The sequence below is a fragment of the Aotus nancymaae genome, unplaced genomic scaffold (genome assembly GCF_030222135.1).
Source record: "Aotus nancymaae isolate 86718 unplaced genomic scaffold, 86718_ANA_hifiasm-v0.15.2.pri h1tg000058l, whole genome shotgun sequence".
Taxonomy (NCBI): domain Eukaryota; kingdom Metazoa; phylum Chordata; class Mammalia; order Primates; family Aotidae; genus Aotus; species Aotus nancymaae.
The window spans coordinates 53,377,235-53,402,104 of NW_026988472.1; positions in this window are offsets into that span (position 1 = coordinate 53,377,235).

Consider the following 24,870-nt stretch of genomic DNA (forward strand, 5'->3'; position numbering starts at 1 on the left):
AGATAAATGATAAAAAATGTTTTTCTAAAACATTTTCCTTGTTAGATTCTCTCTGTCTGTGTGTGTGTCTGTGTGTGTGTTTCTTCATATCTTATTAGGATTCTAATGAAAGTAGTAATGATTTTAGGACACTAGCAAACAAAACAACAGTGTTTTAACTTAATCATTCTCAGCTTCCAGGAAAAAAAAATGTAACTTAAAGAAGTATTCTGCTATAAATTAAAAGAATTTGAAGTGGAAAACAAATGACATGCCTTCTGCATATGAACATATATGATCTGCATGGAAATTAGCTAAGTTTAACAATGTGCATGCTTCTGTAATTTAAAATAAATTACAGTAAAAGGAGTTGGTCTGATGGTTTTCTAAATCACACATCAGCTTATCTTGAAACTCAAACTCAATAGAGCTTGATATTGTCCTTGGGGCTGAGCAAGGAACATATGTTGATTCATTTAGTACACAGGCTCAGAGATTAGACGTTCTTTTATAATTTATAGATTTTTTTAAAAAGGTTATATTTTGTTTAAAAAATATTTATTTTAGAACTGTGTTCATTTTTCCATTTTCTACAAAACTGTGATGACAAATTAGTTGTGGATAAACTCATGAGGGTTTGGGAAAGGGAAAATTTGTGGTACTGTGTCCATATTTTAGAGTCAATATAGGATCCTAAATGTGATTGTGATTCATGCTACAGGAGTTATAAAAGCAAGTTAATTCACTTTTTTTTTCCTGAGAAGCTCAAATTTATTTATTTTTATTCTTTATTTTGGTGGGTACATAGTAGGTGATATGGTTTTGCTGTGTCTCCACCCAAATCTCATCTTGAACTGTAGCTCCCATAATTCGCACATGCCGTGGGAAGGACCTGGTGGGAGGTAATTGAATTATGGGGGCACATCTTTCCCGTCCTGTTCTCATGATAGTGAATAAGTCTCATGAGAGCTGATGGTTTTATAAAGGGCAATTCCCCTGCACAGACTCTCTCTTGCCTGCTGCCATGTAAGACATGCCTTTGCTCCTCCTTCACCTTGTGCCATGATTGTGAGGCCTCCCCAGCCATGTCTTCATCATGAATTGTTTGCTAGGGCTAAAGTCCAGAATGGTATTTCCTAGGTTTTTTTTTAGAGTCTTAAAAGTTTTTGGTTTTACATTTCAGTCTGTAACTCATCTTGAGTTGATTTTTGTATATGGTGAGAGGGGTCCAATTTCAACCTTCTGTGTATGGCTAGCCAGTTATCCCAACACCACTTATTGAATAGGAAGCCCCTTCCCCACTGCTTATTATTGTCAGCTTTGTTGAAGATGAGATGGTTGTAGGTGTGTGGCTTTATTTCTGGGTTCTCTAGCCTGCTCCATCAGGCTATGTGTCTGTTTTGTACCAGTAGCATTCTGTCTTAATTGCTGTAGCTGTATAGTTTAGTTTGAAGTCAGGCAATGTGATGCCTCCAGCTTTGTTCTTTTTACTTAGAATTGCTTTGGCCATTCTGTCTGTATTTTGGTTCTATATGAATGTTAAAATAGTTACTTTTAGTTCTGTGATTAATGTTATTGATAGTTTGATAGGAATAGCATTGAATCTGTAAATTACTTTGGGTAGTGTGGCCATTTTGGCAATATTGATTCTTCGAATCCATAAGCATGGAATGATTTGTCTGTTTGTTTGTGTAATCTCTGATTTCTTTGAGTGGAGTTTAGTAATTCTCATTGTAGAGAGCTTTCACCTGCCTAAGCTGTATTCCCAGCTATTTTATTCTTTCTGTGGCTATTGTGAATGGCATTCTGTTCTTGATTTGACTCTCAGCTTGGTTGTTGTTCGTGTTTAGGAATGCTATTTATGTTTGTAAACTAATTTTGTATGCTGAAACTTTGATGAAGTTGTTTTTTAGGTCTAGGAGCCTTTGGACAGAGTCTATGATGGTTTCTAGTTACAGAATCATATCACCTGCAAATAGAGATCGTTTGCCTTAGTCTCGTCCTATTCAGATGCCTTTTATTTCTTTCTCTTGCCTGATTGCTCTGGCCAGGAATTCCAGTACTATGTTGAATAAGAGTAGTGAGAGAGGACATCTTTATCTTCTTGTGGTTTTCAAGGGGAATGTTTTCAGCTTTTGCCCATTTAGTATGATGTTGGCTATGGACTTGTCATAGATGGCTCTTATTATTTTGAAGTATGTACCTTTCATGCCCAGTATGTTGAGGGTTTTTTTTACCTGAAGCAATGATGGATTTTATTGAAACCCTTTTCTGAGTTTATTGAGATAATCATGTGGTTTCTAGTTTTAGTTCTTTTGTGTATACCACATTTTCTCTAGCCTTTCATCTTCTTAGGGTAACACTGTCCTTTGGAGACGAGTATTTCAAATGTCTTTATCTCCACTTTAAATATTTTTACTGGAGGACCTTCAAGCCCTCTCCCTGAAGACATTGTCTTATATTTCTCTGAGAACATAAAACCCATCAGACGAGGAGTTGATCTCTAATTCATCAACCTGAAACAATTATCCATATTTTGACTTTGACTGACTCACATTTTAATAGATCAATTGTGCCTACTTTTATTAAACACTTGCATCTCTATTATGGGTTTCTTTCATGTTCTTATTTCACCATGAGTCTTTCTCTCTGTACTTTTCTCATGAACACATAATCACACTCTCTTGACTCCAATATGAGAACACAGAAACTTCTGCAGTTTCGTTTCTCATGCTCAGTACCACCTTGTTTTTCTTTGTCTTAGAGGAAATAAAATATTAAGAGATCTGTCTGTGTGCTAACTCAGTGTTCTACTCTCATTCTTTGCTTAACAATGTTGAGTCATCGTCTGTCCTTTTTCAGCTTATACGGGTCTCATTGCACTAATTGAAGCATTGCACATGTCTCTCTCTCCTGATACATTTATTTTACATAACATGACAACGATCTCTTTCTGGATGGATTTGTAGAATTCCCCATCAAATCCAACTCTGCCTGCTGTCATTTCTAAGGTTGCATCCTTGTATAATTAATTTTTGTATTCTCCCGATGCCTGTTATTATAGTAGATATTCCAATTCTTCTCAAATCAGACTTGATATTTGCTACTTCCCCAGAAAACAATTCACAAGAGAAACAGCATAGTTGTTTATTCAGAACGATCCTTTGAATAAGGATCCTCTTCATTATTCAAAAACCTTAGAAGAGGGTCACTTAACAGGGAGCTATCAATTATTCCCCCTTACATAAAGAATGAAGTCCAGGCAGCTTGGCAGGACTTGGAGAATCAATGGTCGTCAATCCATGCAGGCAGTAAACCTAGGCAGCTCTGTGTTTTGTCCCAAATCTACCTAGCTGCACAGTCTCCACACCCTAATCTCTACCATTTTGGGCTATGCTCAGATGGACACTCTTGGAGCAGGAAATTACGGTAACATGCACAGTAAGCAACCATAAATATTTATCGGATGAATGGAAGGCAGGAGCTTGGGAAATGAATCACATCCGGCACATGAACCCCCAGCTGCGACACCTTTATAACATCATCTGCAAATAGGTAATCCTGAAGTGTATTTTTATAGGAGTGAACTATGTATGAAAATTACATAGTGGTGCCTGACGTTTAATGATCAAATGGTAATAAAGAGTATTACTTTGAATATCCTTTATGCTTTCTCTCCCTAAATGTTTCTATTTTGATTGTCTGGTAAAAGGCTCAGGTTTTTCAATGATCTCAGTTGCAATCAATTTATTTAACCATGAGGCTTCCTTAAATGTGCCTTTCCAAAGTTCTTACAGCTAATTTCTTAATTGTCTGATCATGATCCTCTTTATGAATACATATGATTTTGGATGGCATTGTTTATGTTTTCCTTATTATAGCTATAATTATATCTCTGATGGTGTTGTATACACTAGGCATGCATTAATTTTTGATGATGGAGTGTTTGGATAAATAAATGGGGAGAGTTTTGGGTAATAAAACATTCATGAGATTTTTAGGCTAGAAAATGCTTATTTACAGAATGGATACATTTGATTATTAAACCGATTCCATTACTGCACAGAATTGGTTATTAAATATATTTATCTATACATATTTAATCAATATATCTATGAATATTATATATATTCTGTGTATAGATTTAGATAAGTAAATATAGATAAATATTATTGTATGACTCAGTCAGGGTTTAGTTAGATGAATGGAACCAGTATAAGACACACACACACACACACACACCTGTATCTGTAACTATTTTTATCTATATCTGCAACTGTATTTATCTCTACATTTATCTATATTTATCTATCTGTATCTGTCTATCTCATCTATCTATCTGTTTATCTGTTTTTATTTATTTTTGAGACAGAGTCTCATTCCATCATCCAGATGGGAGTGCAGTGGGACAATCCTGGCTCACTGCAACCTCTACTTCCTGGGTTCAAGCAATTCTTGTGCCTCAGCCTCCCAAGTGGCTGGGATTGCACGCCTGTGCCACCTTACCCCACTAATTTTTGCATTTTTATTAGAGACAAGGTTTCACCATGTTGGCCAGGCTGGTCTCAAACTCCTGACCTCAGGTGATCCACCCATCTCAGTCTTCCAAAGTGCTGGGATTACAGGTGTGAGCCACCTCACCCAGCCCTATCTGTTTATCACCTATTTATCTATCTATCCATTTGTCATCTACCTATCCATCTATTATCTATCATCTATCCATCTATCCATCTATCTATCTACCTATCTATGTATCTATCTGCCACCTATTCATCTATTGTCTATCTATTGATCTATCATTTATCAAATATCTATCTATCCCTCCACCTGTCATCTATCTATCCACTATCCATGTATCATCTTTCAGTCATCTATCATCTATTCATCTGTATCGATTATCTATTTGTCTATCATTTACCTATCATCAGTCTATCATCTATCTATCTATATCTATCATCTATCATCAGTTTATCTATCATCTCTCTATCTTTATTATCTATCAACTATCTATCCATGTATCTGTCCATCTATCTATCATTTACCTATCATCTGTCTATTTAGCTGTCATCTATCTATCTATCTATCTATCTATCTATCCATCCATCCCTTATCACATGATAGGCAAGCTGGAACTCATAGGCACTAGTCAAGTTACAATCCACAGATGACCTCTCTCTCTTCTTTGTTTGTTCTCTCTGCAAAAAATAGAAATAATAGATGTCCAGAAACATGAACTTGAGCAATCATCTACCCAGATCTTTTGTTTCTTGCATTTTTTTTTCCTTTTCATGAAATATATTCCCATCTATATGAGAGCTTCCAAGTTCTCAAGCCGAAGAATGACTGATGTCCCAGGCATCCCAGACATCTTTGTGGCCAATTTCAATCAGGGACATTTCTACTGCCCTTAAAATCCCAACACCTCTGTGGAAACAGCCTTCCTCTGTGTATGGTAGACTATAGTGAAAGACAACTTCGAAGAGTAAAGAAACAAGTAGGAGTGAGTTGAAGAGAACAAAATATTTGGTATTTACTATTTTAGATGGCATTTTAGTATGTGGCTTTAAAATTCACATTCTTTGTAAAACCCAGAGAAAAAAGTGAAGATTTTTCTTTTATTCCCCTTTCCATTTCATTTTCCCCATTTCATTCTGCTCAAATTCACTCTGACTTCATTTTCTTTTTTTGTTCCCTTTATTCTACCTCAATTTGTTTATTTTCTGAGCTAGGATGAAACAACATAAATCTTAAGATAACATAAAGTACTGAATAAGCTACTAATTGAATGAAATTTCCCTTTACTTCTGTTTAATATGAATACCTAATAGATACAAAAAAGTGAAGAAAGGCCATTGCTGTTGCAATCCACTAACTGCAGCGCTTGAAATTTGGGAGAAGTTCCTACATTAAAATGGGAAAAGCTCCTTCTTTCTGCCGTTTCTGTGTCCTAAGTCTGTATGACTACAGCTTGCTCATTTTTACTTAATGTTCAACATAAATAATCAATAAAATTACAGCCAGTTGGCTATAATTGGCTAAATTCCCACGCTTTGATGAATAATTAAAACAGTCATATAAAAAATAGTGAGCAGGCCAATTATTTTCACTAACACATAGTTTGATCTGGGGACAGTATGCAAATGCTCTGTTTACAAGTATGGAAAATCTGGATAAACACGAAGAGCTGAAAGAAGTCATAAAACTGTGCTGCATTAAATACTAGAACTATCACTGGATTAAGTTCATTCTACGTGCTAAAAATGTAATGTTTGGAACTAATTGCTTGTCAGTGGTTACAGTAATCTGATTATCTTCCTTGATAATAAACTAAAAATTGTTGATCTTAAGGAAGAGTAATTAATGTTGCTTCTATACTGCGCTAACATGCATTTCTAGGAGTTGCAATTACTTGCCAGTATGAATGACTCAAAAATGAACCAGTGACCCACATGGACCTAACACGCAGAAGCACTCAGCCATCTCTGAGAAATTATTTTAGACATGCTGTAAATACTGAAAGACAGATCGCTGAAATGCAAAATGAGTGCTTAGCTTGTTCTGTGTAATTTGTAATCATCTTGAAATGTGAAGTAGCCATCGTAAACATTTACCTGTAACATGCTTAAGGTGCCGTCAGAGTTTGTGTTGGTTTTTTTTTTTTTTTTTGATTACTGTGTTGAGAAAACAGCTGCACTCAGACATTTTGATGCTTAAACTCTCAATGCTTAAAGTGTGAGTGGCTCCTGGTATGTCTACATTGAACAAAAGTCATTTCAAGGTTTCTATCTTCAACAGTAAATAGTAGCTTACTCTCTCAGGCATATGAGCATCACATTTTATTAATATTTTATTTTAAAAACACAGTAAGACAATTCAATCATCACTCCCTCCTTCCATACTTTAAAGATTTTTATTTTGATTATAAGGTGAAGACATCTTTTAAGAGGCCCAATAATGATACAGTACTTCCCCCAGATCTTGTGTAATGTATTGCTATCTTCCACTTATATACCCACAGTTAGAAATTGGCTGATAAAATATCAATGGGCACCCTGGTATCTCAAACCCATCAACTGTCAGCCATGATTGATCTGGTATTTGTATTTCATAGAATTTATTATTTTATTAAATACAAAGTATTAATAATTACATATAAGTATGTTTTGTATACTTTTATATACAATATTATATACATATATTATCAAGTTATTTAACATCACTCAGTCTTTTCAACTGTCATGATGTTGATTTAACAACCTATGATTAATAAAAAGTAAAAATACACAAAATACACAATCGTCTAAATTTTTTTTCTTTTTTATTTTTTTTGAGATGAAGTCTCACTCTTTCCCCCAGGCTGGAGTACAATGGCACAATATTGGCTCCCTGCAACTTCTGCCTCCCGAGTTCAAATGATTCTCCTGCCTCACCCTCCCAAGTAGCTGGGACTGCAGGTGCACACCACCACACCCAGCTAATTTTTGTATTTTTAGTAGAGACGGGATTTCACCAGGTTAGCAAGGCTAGTCCCAAACTCTTGACCTCAGCAGATCCACCCGCTCAGCCTCCCAAAGTGTTGGAATTACAGGCGTGAGCCCCCAAGCCCACCCTATTATTATTATTTTGATATAGGATCTCACTGTGTCTCCCAGGCTGGAGTGCAGTGGCATGATCACGGCTCACTGCAACCTTTGCTTCATGGGCTCAGGTGATCCTCTCACCTCAACTTTCCAAGTAACTGGGACTACAGGTGTGCACCACCATGCCCTGATAATTTTTTTTTCTATTTTTTTTGTAGAGATGGGGTTTCACCATGTTTCCCAGGCTGGTTTCAAACTTCTGGATTCAAGCAATCCAGCCTTCCCAGCCTTCCCAAATGCTGGAATTACAGGCATGAGCTACCATGCTCGGCCAATCTCCTTTTCTTATAAGGACACCAGTCCTATTGGATCAGGGCCTACCCTGGTGACCTTATTTTACCCTAATCATCTTTTTAAAGACCCTATTTACAAATACAGCCACATTATGAGGTCTGGGGGTTCGGACTTCAATATACACATTTTTCTGGAAACACAATTCATTCAATAGCACCTAACAAAAAATCTTTTTGAATTTCCAGTTTTCCTACTATATTTTAAAACAATGAGTTTTTCATTTTAAAAACACAAGATTAAACAGAGCATTGTGCAACTTATGTATTTAATATAATTATTTTCTATATTATATATGTATATATATTTTCACAGATATACTAAATAGAAAGGTGTTCATTGTTTCATGTTAATACTTCATCTACGTTTCAAAAATTAGTATTCATCCAAATGTGCACATTATACAAATTCCAGGACTCATATTTTCACTTTCTCATTGGTGACAAATTGTAAAATAATTTACAGTTTAATGATATTTGAGAGAAAGACTCCAAACATATGTTGTTTAAATTGGATTGGGAAGAAAGAAAATTCACCAGTTTTAATCTCATTTGAACCTAATTGACTTAAACCGTAAGTTTAGTAAATGTAATATAAATGGTTCTGAAAACGTTTTCAGGTCTTCATAGATGTTACTAGATATGACAGGAAAAGATCAGCATTTTTGAAATAAAAACGTCTGGGAAGCATTAGATCAAGGTATGACATGTTTACTGACTCTCAAGCTTCCAGAACTGTCCTGGTAAACATAAAACTCTTCACGGATTGAATAGGATGTGTAAGATTTTCTCAGCAAATATTTTAACGAGATCGTTATTTTTTTCCTCCATGCAGCACATTCTTTTTGTTTTGTTTTATTTTGTTTTGAGACAGGGTCTCACTCTGCCTCCCAGGTTGGAGTGCAGTGGCATGATAATAGCTTACTGCAGCTTTGAACTCCTGGGCTCAAGTAATCCTCCTGCCTCAGACTCTATAGTAGCTGGGACTACAGGCATGTGCCATCACACCAGGCTATATATATGTTTTATTTTTTTGTAGAGACAGGGTCTCGCTATGTTTCCCAGTTCAATGCTGTACATTCTGAGTGCAGGTCATGTGGAGAACTCTTTGGGAAGTCTTGCACTGTGGCTTTTCTTTGTGCCTGACATGGTACCAGCTCCCCAAATGCTACCTCTAATATCCTTATGTGCAGCTTTGGATTGCACAATGACACATCTCTGCGAAACTATTGTTACTGTCAAAAAGACAAGAGACAACAAATGTTGACGACAATATGGAGAAAAGGGAACACTTACACACTGTTAGCGAGTATGCAGATTGGCACAGCCATTATGGAAAACAATATGGAGGTTGCTAAATAACTTAAAACTAGAACTACCATATGATTCAGGAATCCATATTCTGGGTATACACCCAAAGGAGATCAAATTAACATCTTGTAAAGATATCTGCATTCCCATGTTCATTGCAGCACTATTCACAACAGCCAAGATCTGGAACCAGCCTAAGTCCATTGATGGATGCATGCTTGAAGAAAATTTGGTATCTACCTATCTACTTACATATCTATCTATCATATACATATACCTATTTATCCATATGCCCTGTCCATCTATCTATCTATCTATCTATCTATCTATCTATCTATCTATCTATACACCTATCTTATCTATCTACACTTATATACCTACCTACCTATCTATAATATTTATCATATCTATCAACCTATCTAATCTATCTACCCATCTAATCTATGTACCTAGCTACCTATTTATCTGTATGCTATCTACCTATTTTATTTATCTCTCTCTCTGCTTGTTTAATCTATCTACCTGTGTATCTGTGTATCTAATCTATCAATCAATCTATCTGTCTATCTATCTATCTATCTTTCATCTATCTATGTACCTCATCAATCTATCTATATCTATCTATGTATTTATCAATCTACACTGGAATATTATTCAGCATTAAAAGAGAAGGCAATCTTTCCGTTTGTCACAGCATGAATGGACCTGGAAGACCATATGCTAAGGGAAATGGGCGAGATGCAGAAAGAAAATATTGCATGATTTCACTCCTATGTATAATGTAAAACAAACAATGAAACAAAAAAATGGTCAAATATACAGAAATAGAGAACCAAACAGTGGTCATCTGGGGCACGGCTGTGGAGATGCAGCTCAAAGGATACAAAGAATCAGTTATGTAGAATGCAAGTCTAGAAATGTAATGTACATCATGAGGTCTATACTTAATCAAATTGCATTTTATTAGAGATTTTATTAAATAAGTAGATTTTAGCTGATCTTGTCACTAAACTGTAACTGTGTAACAGTAACATCTTAATGATAGGTATGTTAGTTTGCTTCACTATAGTAACCATCTAACTATCTCATCACATCATGATGTTAACCTTAAATATGCACAATAAAATTTATTTAAAATGAAATATCATTCAAAAAAACCCCAAAGGCACTGGATATATAAGGATCCATGAGGAGCGAAATGATACAGACAGCCACATCAGGAGCAAGAATGTTCTGTAGGTGGCTGTGGAACGTGTGCATTTCCTCTTTCCAGGATTGGGTTTCACACATGCTTGGGGAATCCTTCTCTGTACCTGCAGTGCTCTGATTCTCAAATATTTCCCCTTAACAGGGACCACACCTATTTGCTTCAGTGTCATGTATTGAAACAACGTGTCCTGGCCAGGCACACTGTGGCTTACACCTGTAATGCCAGCACTTTGGGAGGCTGAGGAGGAACATCAATCACTTGAGGCCAGGAATTCAAGACTAGCATCACTTGAGGCCAAGAGTTTAAGACAATCATCACTTGAGGCTAGGAGTTCATGACTAGCTTGGCCAATACAGCAAGACCCTGTCTCTGCAAGAAAATAACAAAAGAAACAGTGTTTACAGTATTCTTCTTCTAGGTAGACAGGAAAGACAATTAAGAGGCAGGATATCGATGTTTAACTACACTCTCTGAAGTGCAGGACATTAAGGTGGAATGAATGCAATCTTGTCCTCAAAAATAATGTTTTTATTTTTGTAGAGGCAGAGCACGTCCAGTGTTCCATAATTAGTAAAAAGAGGAACCAATGCTAAGTACCACTTTTATAGTGTGCTACTAAGAAAAATCAAACACATGTAACACAAATTATCTAATTTGTGCTAATCAAGGCCACACTTGATGAACTACAGACCACTTGCATTATTCTTGCTTTGTAAGGATAAATTTAGATTTTTTATTGAACACTACTAAACATGTATACTTCCTCTGATGAAGCTGAACTTCCATACCTGAAAGTAGTCTAATCAAAGAAAAATCATCTTGGTATAGCAAATATAAGTGACTTTTATCTTCTAATTTCATACATCATCATCTCCCTGCTTGCTTACTAATATGAAGTTAATCAAACTGAGAAATCTGCATGAATTGATGTCCCTATAAATATTAACAATATATTTTTCTTCAGAAATACATTTCATAAATATCTATTTCTTTGTGTGGAACTATCAAAAGATATTTTCCTTTCATTATGAATATCTTCCATTTTATATCTACTGTATGTGACACATCTTGTATACACAGCAAATAGATAATTATTCATGAAAAATATGGAGTACAATGTTTCAGAGTATGTAACCACATTTTGGAGCCAAATTTCTAAATCTGCTCCCATCTTAAATCTATAAGCTTTACTGTACACCCAAATAAGAAACCAATCTATATTTTTATATTATGTGTCAAATGTAAAACCAAAATAGCTGAACCGGGGGAAATTTATCATTTTCACATTTAGACAACTGTAATAAGACCTTCTAATGAATTTATGATGTACATCAGGTGGCTCAAGAATGCCATTACACTTCTAAATGACTTATCTCCATGAATCACGCCAGGCACAGTGGTTCACACCTGTAATCTCATCACTTTGGGAGGCCCAAGCAGAAGAATTCACTTGAGGCCAAGAGTTTGAGACCAGCCTGGGCAGAATAGTGTGACCCTGTCTCCACCAAAAAAAAAAAAACGCAAAATTAGCCAGACAAGGTCATACATGCCTATAGTCCCAGCTACTTGGGAGGCTGTGATGGATAGATCACTTGATTCCAAGAATTGGAGGCTGCAGTGAGCCATGACTGCACCACTGCACTCTAGTCTGGGCAACAGAGTGAGACTGTTCTCCCCTGCTGCTGACCCCTGCTGAAATAACTTATCTCCTTGAATCAAATTTTGTTTTCACCAGTCTTCCATTAATAATGAGACGAGTTGAATTTTCTACTTCTTGACAACTGAGAAACAAATAATCTTAGAATGTTACTATCTAATTTTGGTTTATTGTGATGACTTTGATTCCCAAGAACTTTTTAAGCCACACACACAAAAAAATCTAGGTGTTCAAAGATATTAGCTACATGTTCCTTTCAAGAAAGTATCTCCTGAGGTTATTAAAGGACATGCCATTAAATTGTTTTCTGAAATTATTAAAACCATATCTAATGTGTGCATATAAATGTCCAAGCAGAAACTTGTCACTTAACAAATGGCAGAGCTCATTACCAGAGGACAGTTAATATTTCTTCAAGGAAAATATGAAGCCTGGCTTATGATGTTGCATTTAAAAAATATTTTAGTGTTAATTTGATGTATTTATGTTAAGATTATTGGAAAATGTTGCTTTATAATCTTATGTGCTTCTTGGCTTATCAATCAGTTCAGGATCTATTTAAGACCTAAATTTGTTAATATGTCAATTATCCTCTCAGTCACTGATAGCCATGACGAGCTCTCAAATTTCAATGTTTCCACTTTCTAATCTATTAGAACTCTCAACATGATGACAATGGCCATTGAGATATTCCTTAAATAGAAACTTTACAACATTACTCACTTAAAAATATCAATACATAAATTACTTATCATTACTTATCTTTGAGTGTGTCTCAATTGTATGTGAGTGTTCATGAGTAAAAATGCCATTGTTAAATCTGTATCTATAAATATCTGTAGAAATCTTAATTTAGATATCTTTTACTAACTCTTAATGCGTACATCTATGAAATCCATAGCAATCCAATCCGTACTTGTGGTGAGAAGTAAAACAATTAAACCTGTCATAGGTAGTTGAGAGCTTTAGAATAGGGAAATTATTTTCTTTTTTACTTTCTGCTTGCCTGAGTTTTATGTTTTTGTCAGGTACATATTAGTCTACAATCAAAAAGAAAAGAAAGAAAAAATCAACTTAAAATGTCACATTAATGTCATAAGAGTAATGATCCATAAAATGTGTTAAAACACTTTCTGCAACAATAGTCTGTAAATAAGACAGGGCCTATAGCTGCTTTATAAATAGGATCTCTTAATTTTAAATCAGGAATTTTCCATGAGAAATGACAACTTCTTATAAATGGGTGATGTTAGTGAGCGTTTATAACACAATGTTATGATTTTGTTTCCAGGAAATAAATATTTTTACATTCAGAAACATGTTTTTTTTTTTCTTGAACTAGTAAATATATAGAACGGTGTTTATTTATATAATTATCTTGATGACTAAATCAAAAGATATTTAAGCCCAGTCATACGGAACTTTATTTTGTTATAGGATATGTATATACGTCTGAATCATTCTAATTTGTTTGTTTGTTTGTTTTTAATTTTTTAAATGGTAGAACTGGGGTCTTGCTATGTTGCCCAGGTTGGTCTCGAACTCCTGGGCTCAAGCTATCTGCCTGCCTTGACCCCCTAAAGTGCTGAAATTGCAGGCACAAGCCACTGCACTTGGCCAGACATTTTAACTTACTTAAAATTATAGGAATGCATGTAAGAACAATCATATGTTTACTTAGAAGCCATATGATTATGCAACTCTCTTTAAAAATAGCGTTTGAACAGTATATGGTTTTGTAATGATTGTACATAGGGTAATAAATTTAAAAATCTTGATGAATAAATAATGGTAAAAAGAAAAAATACCTTAAATGCCAATTTTTTCATAGTTTTAGTACATAAAACTATATAAAACGATATATACAGTGTAATTCTTCATTGTTTAACAACAAAATCTTTATCCTTTTGACAGAAATATATTTTATAAAATATTGTGTATGTAACATAATTAATTGCACATATATGTACACAAGCAAATAGACATACAAACACACAGCCATATGCACTATTCTTTTAATTTTTTCCAACGTACTCATGACATACAGACATGTTGGAGGAAGTTATTATAACATTTTCACAATGTTTTACTTAAATAAATTCAGAAAAAAAATGTAAATAAAAGAGTAAGTATTCACTTAATCGTTTAATAAGGAAATATTCCAACATTAGCTAAAAAGCTTCTTTCTTAGTACACTTCCTTTTTATTCCAGGAGATAGGCTTATTCAGACCCTAGTGTTTCTAATGTTTTACTGGAAGTGATGATCTTTGAAAATGGGTAGAATTCAGCTCAGAAATTGGTATGAATATTTATTAGATACCTGGCGCTGGCAATTAGCTAGAGATCTATGAACTTCTTTAGCTCACCTGTAAACTGAAGGTACCTATTGCCCGGATTTTCTGCAGAACAAAAGAAAATTCAAAAGGAAATTCAATACTAAATTGGAAAGACAATTTTGATTCTCTAGAAAGTCAAAATTGATATGAGACGTACCGTTGTTTTGAGAGAGAGAGAGACAGAGAGGGAGATCTATGAAAGGAATCTTAATATGTTTCAGTGTATTAGGTTGGTGCAAAAGTAGCTGAGGATTTGCCATTGAAAGTAATAGAAGTAATTGAAAGTAATAAAAGTTTTTAACACGTAAAGAAGTTCTCTTTCTTATTTCCAATCTTGGAAAATAATTATATTTTTGAATGACTTTAATACCAAGAAATCATTAAAAGTTAGACTCCAGAAAAAAAGGAAAAAGCAAAATACTAACATTTGAAATATCAAGTATCTAGTTTTCTCTTTTTATCTCTTTGTCGGTTTTTTTTTTCTTTAATTGAACCTTTAAAAGAAAGATTGTTCACTCTAGAGATAATAAATTACAAAAAAAAAAAGGAAAAAAAAGGAAAAACAAGACTTCTCAGGTTCTTTGATTGTAGATATCGAAGGGCTCCGTCTTCTGTGTTGGTACTCAAAGGATTATAGAGTTGTGGAGTTTTTATTAATTTAACAGTTGAATTGCATCATCTGGAGGCCCGTTATACAAATAACATGTAGCAGAAGGAGCTAAATTGTGGGAGATGAACTTTGACAGAATCCTGCTTGTCCGCAGTTAATGGGTGAGGAAAAAAAGTAAAGCTGAAGGGAAACATGTGCTAATAGATGGTGGAACACTTTTAAATGGGTGCTTTGTAATTAAATGTCTTTGGTTTGTTAGAGAAGAGAGCTCATGTCACTAGGAGCTTGACCGCAGAATGGATCGGTTAGCCTTATACCAGAAAATATTTATTTAATTTGAATGTTTACAAACTAAAAAATAAGAAATTCTCCAGACATGCAGAGACTACTCTTTAGCAAATTAGTGTTCAAAACACAAACTGTTCACAGTTCATAAACTTGTAAAGATAGCATTATGGATACATTTACAGATAATTAATTACAGTGAAGGGGTATCTGAACCACAAACACATTGTTTTGCATAGTTTTAGACCCAGATCCAAGGTCATTTTCTTTATGAAGACTTTTCCCAAGACTCTGAGAAGCACAGATGTATGAACTTCTACAAAATTACCTGTAAATTGTTCATTCTGTTGGCTATTGTGATTATCTTTGCGTGTTCTGTACACTGCTACGTAGTGAAGACAGACTATTTCCAACCCATAGAAGCAGAGGGTAGAATGGTGGTTACCAGGCGCTGGAGGCAGGGGCTATTGAATGCTAGTGAGCTGGCAAAAAATAAAATTATTATTTGTAGGTGCTAAAGTAGCCTGTCTAGAAAAACAGGTGGCAGGCAATAAGGAGGTATTCCTGAAAAGATACAAAATTTCAGTAATGCAGAATGATACAGTTTGGAACATTCAATCTGCAGCATAGTGACTGCAGTTAATAACATATATTTGAAATTTACTAACAGAGAAGATATTAAATGTTTTCACCATTCCTCTGCCACACACGCACACAGGTACTTATGTGAGGTGGTAGTGATGTGGCATTGTATGTCTGGAGAAATACCCCAAGATTTGTTGACTCAAGCCAGGGAAATCGACGACTCTGACACACAAGAAGTAAGTTTGAGAGTGGAGGTTTAATAGGCCAAAGAAAGAGAAGAGAGAATAGTGCTCTCTCCTGCAGAGAGAGAGGGGCGCCCGAATGGTTCTTTCTGTTTCATGGTGAAATGCTTGAGGTTTTAAAGATGAGCCGGAGGAGGCAGGGTCTAATTTTCATAGGGCCCGAGAGATTGGTTGGACCAGATGTGACATTTACCATCTCACCCTAATCTTTTATTATGCAGATGGGGTCTCTCCCTGGCCGGGGCCATGTTGTCTGTCCTTATTGTACAGGTGGTTAACAAGGAGAAGGGAAGATGGAGCCTCCATCTTCAACGTGCCTGACCCCCAGGTAGCCTTTTCCTCTTGGCATAGCTGCTGGCTTTCACCCATGAAAGCTTCCAGCTTGCTTATCTATGTCTGCCTATCGATTTTACAGGCTGCTATTTGTTAGAAAAGAAATGATTTTCGTGCTGCTTTTCACTAAAAGGGAAACCTTACCAAGGACTTCCTTGCCCTCACTATCTGCCTAAATAATTTCTTTTAACTCCTTTCTCAGGAGCTATGTTATCCTTGATCATGGTAATCATTTCACATTTCACAATGTGTGGGTATACCAAAGCTTTGCCTTGTCCACATCGCATACATACAATTTTTATGTGTGCATTATACTTCAATAAAACTGGGGAACAAAGGAAACACCGTAGGAGCAACTCGGCAAGTTCTAACAAATAATCGTTAAATAGTGCTTGGGGCCTGCTGGCTGCTCAAAATACATACTCACTTTGGAAAATGAAGTTTTTCATGACTTAAGTGGTAACCATTTCCAGGTTTTTTTTCCCAAATTAATATCATTATCTGAAAACGCATCTATGATTAAAAGAAGTCTGGATCATTTTATTGTTATCATAAAATGATTGCAAAAATAGTTTTCACATATTTTAGAGTTTTCTGGAAAAATGTTTATTTGAAAATAAGTATTTTAGAATGTTTTAAAAAAACAACGTATTTGAAAAAATATATTTTCAAAGTATCTATTAAATTATTTCACAGTTTTATAAGACTTTCTGAGACTAACACCCAGCATCATGCTTAACATAAAAATAAGAGAAGCATTCAAGTTAAAATCAAGGACAAGGCAATATTGTCCACAATCACCAGTATATCAGTGTGACTTAACCTGCAGGGGAGTCTAGGTAGAAATTTTTAAGAGATGAAACAAGAGTTATGCTATTGAACTGGGGTAAAATAAAATTATTATCTGTAAGTGCTATAATAGCCTGCCTAGAAAGCAAAAATAAATAAACAAATAAACAGTTTGGATTAATGTGAGGGTAGCACTCACAAAATTAATGTGAAAATCATTATGCTTACAGTTTCTATCTATCTAGCTATCTATCTAGCTCTCAATCACCTATCTATCCATTTATCTATCTGTCTGTCTATCATATCTATCTATTCATCTATCCTGTATATCTAATGAATCAATGTATTTGTCTCATCTATCTAGTCTATTCATCCATCTATTGATCTATCTGTAATCTATGTATCTAATCTATTTATCTATTTACTTACCTACCAAATCTATCTATACATCTATCCACCTATGTATTGTATATCTATAATCTACCTATGTTTATCTACCTATGTATTATATATCTATGTATCTGTGTATGTATGTATGTATCTATCTACTTACCTACTTACCTATGTACCTGCCTATCAAATCTGTCTTACCTATCCTTCCATGTATCCATTAATCTATCTATAATCTATCTGTCTATCTATCTATCTATCTATCTATCTTTATCTAATCTACCAAGATATACATTTGACCCTTGAACAACATGGGGTCAAAGGAACCAGACACCCACACAGTAAAAAATACGACTACATGCCTACTGTTGACTAGAAGCCTTACAGAACACAGAAATAGTAGATTATCACATACATAGACGAGCATCTAAAAATGTTTTATGCATCCATGACAAACTTTTTCCTTTTTCTTTTTCATCAGCAATTCTGGGCTACATGTTTTTTTCTGTGTTTTTTTTTTTTTCAAATTATTGCAGTTTTGAAAAAAATTTCAATATATTTTTAAACAACAGATTTGTACATAAGTGGAACCAAGCAGTTGAAATCTGTGTTGTTGAAAGACCAACTATACATCTGAATTTGTAGATAAATATATGTGATGTGCAAAAGAAAAACATAAAATCTTACTGAAAGATATAAAAATAGTTATGCTTTTGTATGTGTGTTATAAAGATTTATTTTAATGTTAACTAAATTAAGTAATGTAAAATAACTAAAGTAGTATGAAATGACTATAGAAGTAAGCAATTAGACTAACATGCAAAATTGTGGATGTTCTTTATCAAATATTTTTTATAATGAAATGGTGTCTTTTTAAAAATACTTTAAGAGTAGACCCTTGGTTTTAGGTCATGATAAAGTAGCTGATATTAGAATTACCTTTCATTTACAAACAACCAAAGTAAGACACAACGTTTAGAAATGCTTGTTTTGAGTATTTAACAAAATCATTACAGTACTGGTATTCTTCCGGGAGAAACAAAACAGAGCATCAAGTAAACCCCACATTTACTGCAGGGTTTTGCCTGGGGATGATGGAGGATAGCATTAATTCAAAACAGTAAGAATTTAAGGATGGGAAGTCAGATCTTTAAATCATCCATTAAAAATTGTATTGCTGCCTAATAGCTTCTCAAATTAGCAGCTTCAAACAACACAGCAAATCATCTCACAGTTTCTGCAGCTTGAAGAATCTGAGCTCAATTTGACCAGGTCCTTTGCTTTATGGTTTCTTTAGAGACTCCAATCAAAGTTTAATTCAGGTCTGTGATTTCACACAAAGGCTCATTTCTTCTGGGTTCATATAGTTGTTGGCAGAATTCCATTTATTGAGGACTGTTGTAATGAGGATCTCTGTTTCTACCTGGTTTTTGACAGGAGACCACCCTATTGGTCTCTTCATTATGGCATCTTTCATTTGTTTTATTAAAGCATGCAAGCTAGGAAGGTGATAGACAATGTTCTATTAATACTAGGAGCACATATACGCCACAGATAGGCAGATTTTTTGCTTTCTGAAAAATGCAGTGTAGATACGATGTTCTCCTCAATACTTGGCAGATCGATTGGAGGAAATAATGTAGTCCCACTCAGTGCTATGTGCAAAAAACAACACAAGCAAAAACAAATGATTCCAAGTACAGATTATATAGATGTAGCTATAGAACAGAAAATACAGTTTTTAGAAGGTGTTAGTAGGAGGAATTCTTTTTGGCATTGGGGTGAGTAAATGTTTTTTCAAGGAAGATGCAAATCTGTTTCATTATTAGTTAATCAAGAAATCAGTAAATTGTACTCAATTACACTGCAAATATTCTGTTCTCCAAAAGGTGCCATGGCAAGAATAAATAAAAGTTTATGCCAGGCACAGCATGTGCACCTGTAAGCTCAGCTACTCTGGAGGCTGAGGTGGGAGACTTGGGCTGAGTAGTTCAAGACCAGCCTAGGCAACATAGTGAGATCCTGCCTCAAAAAAAAAAAAAAAAAAAAAAAAAAAAAAAAAAAAACCCTTTATAGATGTGATATATATATTCTACAAGGATTTGTGTCTTATGTCCAAAATACATAATGGATTCCAATTACAAATGTGTGACTAATTTAGCAGAATTTTTAAAAAGCACATCCAATATCCCAATAAACCTAATAAAAATGTCTAACATCAAGGAAATGCAAATAAACCACCATGATATAACACTAAATACTCACCTGAATTGCTCAAATAAAATGAAACTGACAAAACGGGTCAGAATATGTATCTCTTGAATTAGCATATAAAACTTAATGTTAGCTGGACACGGTGGCTCTTGCCTGTAATTGCAGCACTATGGGAGGTCTAGATGAGAGGATCACTTGAAGCCAGAAATTCCACACCAGCCTGGGCGAAACAGTGAGACCATATCTCTACAAAAACTAAAAAAGTTAGCCATGCATGGTGGCAAACACCTGTATTCCCAACAACTTTGGAGGCTGAGTTGGGAGGATCACTTTAGCCCAGGGGTTCCGGGCTGCAATGAGATATGATCATGCCACTGCATTCTAGCCTCGGTAACAGAGCAAGACCCTGCCTTAAAAAAGCAAAACCAAAACCAAAACCAAAATTACCTTAAAGCTGAATGAGCAAATTCCCTAGCACCTGGAAATTTCACTCCAGGATATGTGCCCAAGAAAATATTGCACACAATCAACCCACTGACATACATATAATACATTTCATGGTAGCATTTCATTAATAATCCCCAAATGGAAACAATCAACACATCCATCAACAAAGGATCCATAAAGAGATTTTGGAAAGACTATATAGCAAGGAAAATGAATGAGCCAGAGCCATGCGAGATAGAACGATGAATTTGGTAAAATGAGGTTGAATGAAAGACTTAGGCAGAGCTGCAAAAGAACATAGTACAGGTTTCCATCATTCTATGCTTCTGTTTGCATAGTGCTTTTCCGGCGTCCTGATTTGGTACCAGTTTGCTGAGCTGTATCTGTATGACTTGTGCACTTTTGTGTTTGCACATTACAATTCAATAAAGTGAATTTATAGGCCAGGAGCGGTGGCTCATGCTTGTAATCCCAGCACCTTCGGAGGCCAAGGTGGGCTGATCACGAGGTCAAGAGATGGAGACCATCTTGGCCAACATGCCAGCCAACCCAGTATCTACTAAAAATACAAAAATTGGCTGGACATGGTGGTGCGCGCCTGTAGTCCCAGCTACTCGGGATGCTGAGGCAGGAGAATTGCTTGAACCCAGGAGGCGGAGGCTGCAGTGAGCCGAGATCGCGCCCCTGCACTCCAGCCTGGCCGCAGAGTGAGACTCCGTCTCAAAAAAAAAAAAAAAAAAAGAAAGTAAAAGCGAGTTTATTTAAAAATGAAAGAATGCTGCATTAATATTCCCAGGGACATGTCGGACTGGTTGAAACTAGAATTACACGATGGTGAAACCATGCAAAGAAAGTACTATGTAGTGGGTATTTCTGCATGTGTATCAGTCAGAACTTGAGACAGGTCAGAGAGAAGTTCTTGAGAAACTCCACAAAATAACAACTCTGAATTATTGAGAAAGAAAACTTCCCATTGTAAAACTTCTTTACTTCCATGAACCTCTTCTTCTGACCCTCACTGGAAAAAAAAAAAATGGGTTTTTGAGGGAGGGAGTCATTGTACATCATTCCATTCCCTTTCACTTCACACCGATTCAGCCTTTTCTAAAAGATTCCAATTTTGTTACCAAAAACAATTGAAAAAAGTGACAAGAAACTGTATAATAGTTTTTTAAATTTTTGCTGATTTCCTTAGAAGAATTTACAATGGATTTTCTGAAAACATTCTATTCCTCTAAATTTTGTTTGAATTTCCCATAAGGAAAACATCACCCTTCTCTTTTACAATACCAACGGAAAGCATTTGGAATCAAGTCATATGTTCACTTCTAAATATTTCCATTTATATTCAGAGTTGTCATTTTAAATTACAACTAGAATATTTATCTCTGCTATCATTTAACGCAAAGATTAGAAGTGTCAAACAGAAATACTTTGAGGAGGATTAATCATTATGATAGCAATGATAAGAAAAAAAGATTTTTTTTTTTTTGGTAAGAAGAGTTCATGAGTATGTTTATTCCGGTTAAAAACATAATATAATTCCTCTATGTTTTGTGAATTTTTATATGCATCTTGATGGTTGTAGAAAGGACATTAAGTAAAGTATATTCACACAATGCAAAGTGTAGCTGAAAATGATATTTTTCTAATAGGGATAGCCACAGTAATTTTTGAGTTAAAAATTTGTACATGAGAAAGATGAAAGCAAATACATGAACAACTGTAGTAAAAGTCTGCTGAGCATGGGACAGAAAATTGAATTTAAGTTATGGAAGAGTAACTTTAATACTATTAAAAGGTAAGCAAGACTTCTAGACATTTCTGAAGTGGATACTTCCAAATTGTGATGAACTGATGAAAGAACACTCTCCAAAAAGGAGGAGAGGATGAATTATTCAAAATATTTGCAACGTAAATGTACTTTTCGTTGAATGAAAGCAAGAATTATGTAGCGTTTGTTAGATAAGATGAAGAGAGAGCATGGCTATGAAATGTTTCCCGTGAACGTGGGTCACGAACATAGTTCTAAAGGCTGTAAGTCGAAATGGTTGTAGTTTGACTGATCAAATCAACCTTAGACACCCTATGGCAGTGTATAAGGCAGTGACTCTGAGCTGTTTATATAATTTTACCTTTAAAGATTGTTTTCAAGGGCCTTTCTCAAGTTGACAGCATATTAATCCTGGAAGAGGTATACATTGTAACTGGATAGAGTCTGTATCAGTATCAATGGATACAATTGTTACAATTGTTATAATTGTTACAATTGTACAATTGTTACAATTATACAATTGTTATAATTGTGTCAATTTTAACAAAATCTTAAATAGCAACCAGAATGACTTTGTAAAAAAAAAAAAAAAAGAATTACAACAAATGAATCACACTCAATATTTTGATAAGAAACATCCTTGCTGTCCAAATAAAAGGGGGTTATATAAAATTAACACATGAATCTGACTCTGATTCATTATATCTAAGTTACTCAGCCAAGTTTTACTCTGTTACTCGGTAGGTTTGGTGTTTTTCAGGACTTTTTATGTGCCCCATTTCACTCTATTGCTAGGCAGCCTTAATTGTATTTTGATTTCGTGCAGGGAACCTAACTGACAGCTCAGGTATATGAAAAAATGCAAGTTACAGGTTTTTCCATAGACCGTACCAACAAAATATATTTATTCAGGGAATAAAAGAGCACATAGATAGGAAAATGTACTTCTGGATTTGTTCTTTAAGTAGTTGAGATTTGATGTAGAGCAAATTCTAATGACATCTATGCATAATGCCAAATTTCAAAATGTTTTTATGGATTTCCATTTTAAGAAGTGCAGGCTCATGGAAGGAATGATGTTCAGACAATGGCTATAGGTTCAGAAAAGGACCATCAAAGTAGGAGTCCCGGAGAATTACTGAAGCTACAGTAGCAAAGATTACAGACAGAGATGAAGGAGGAGATAAAGCTATTCCATTCTGATTTACGACTTATATATATGCATATGTATACATATCAGGTATAATTACTACTCACCTAAAAACTACAAATACCTGCAACATTCATATCCCTGTCTGAGCCATACCAATGATACCAATGTTAGTGGTAAATAAAAAATAGAGCACTAAGAAATTAGTGAGTTTGAATAATGTTCTATGTTCAGATAAATACATCAAGTCAGATGCACAAGGGAGAAAGATTTGTTACGATTAAACTTCTCTGGGCCTTCAGCATGTCATCAAATCTGGGAAACCCCCAAGTTGAGCATACATTATGCCCTATGTTGAAAAATTATAATTGGTAGACATAGCAGTTCTTTGCAAAGTATCTTGAGAGATTAGTGTTCTGCAGAACATGTTGAAGAAAATCCCTAGGGCTGTGAAATGGCTTCTGCAAACATAATTTAATCCACTAATATTTAGTAAACACATCCCCTGTTATTTAGCTTGCAAGCTGCGCTCGTGGCAAACATGAAAACATAATTTCTGTTTTTGAGGAATTCACAGACAAGGGCAGCATGAAGCCAAAGTATTTAAAATAAATACAGCTGTAAGTGAAAAAGTTAAAGGCTACTTCTGTTTATAAGAAAACTTGGAACGTAGCTTGAAATTGCTTCTGAACCTTTTTCAAAGTGTTAGAATTTATTTCCTTCCCTCTCCTTTCCAAAAGCAAATTCACAAAGTTCATTTTTAAGCCTTACGTACCCTAAAATATGTTGCTCATTTAGAAATCTAAATCTATCTTGTATCCTCAATCTTATCTCTTAAGCCTCTTTTTGCAATACGTTAAGTGGACCTCATACATCTCTCTGAGCACGCATTTTTGTGTTTTGTAACTATTATTTAGAAGTTCTCCCCCCATCCTCCTCCTCCTCCTGTTCCTGTTTCTTCTTCTTCTCTCTTGCATTACTCTCTTGCCAGCTCTCCTAGGTTTGTTCCTCTCCTTTGTTGAGTTTTATCTTGATATATTCCTTCGGCACCCTGCAAACTTCTCTGACGGAAACTCCGCCCTTAGAGCACTGGCTGTTCCTCCTAGCAGTGTGCAGGAGGTGGTACTAATACCTGGTGTGTTAAAAAGACGCTGCTATGGCTCAGAGCCAGTCTCAGGTGGAGATTCTTGTTCAAATTCCAAAATCAGCACTAAAAAGAAAACATAAAGTACAAATAGGAATCTTGTCTCTGAAAAACACTGACTCTCCAGGTTAACCCAGGGGTCAGGAACTCTCTCTGTTGCCCACTGTAGCATGAAAGACACATACTATAAACATAACTTTAAAATATTCTTTCAAACCAAAAATGTAGACTATTTCTTCCTTACATGAATATTTAGATAATTTCAGAATTAGTAAATGTATTTTCACTTATTGGACTGTTTTGCATTATTTCAAATGTAATCTTTTTGAAAATGCTCTTTGATTCTCTCCAGGATATAGGCATATAATTTTATCCACAATCTTGGAAATTCACTTAATAATTCCACAAGTTTGTCTATAGATTCTTTTAGATTTTTCTAATGACTGGGTTGTGTCGCATGTGAATAATGACCCATTTCTCTTT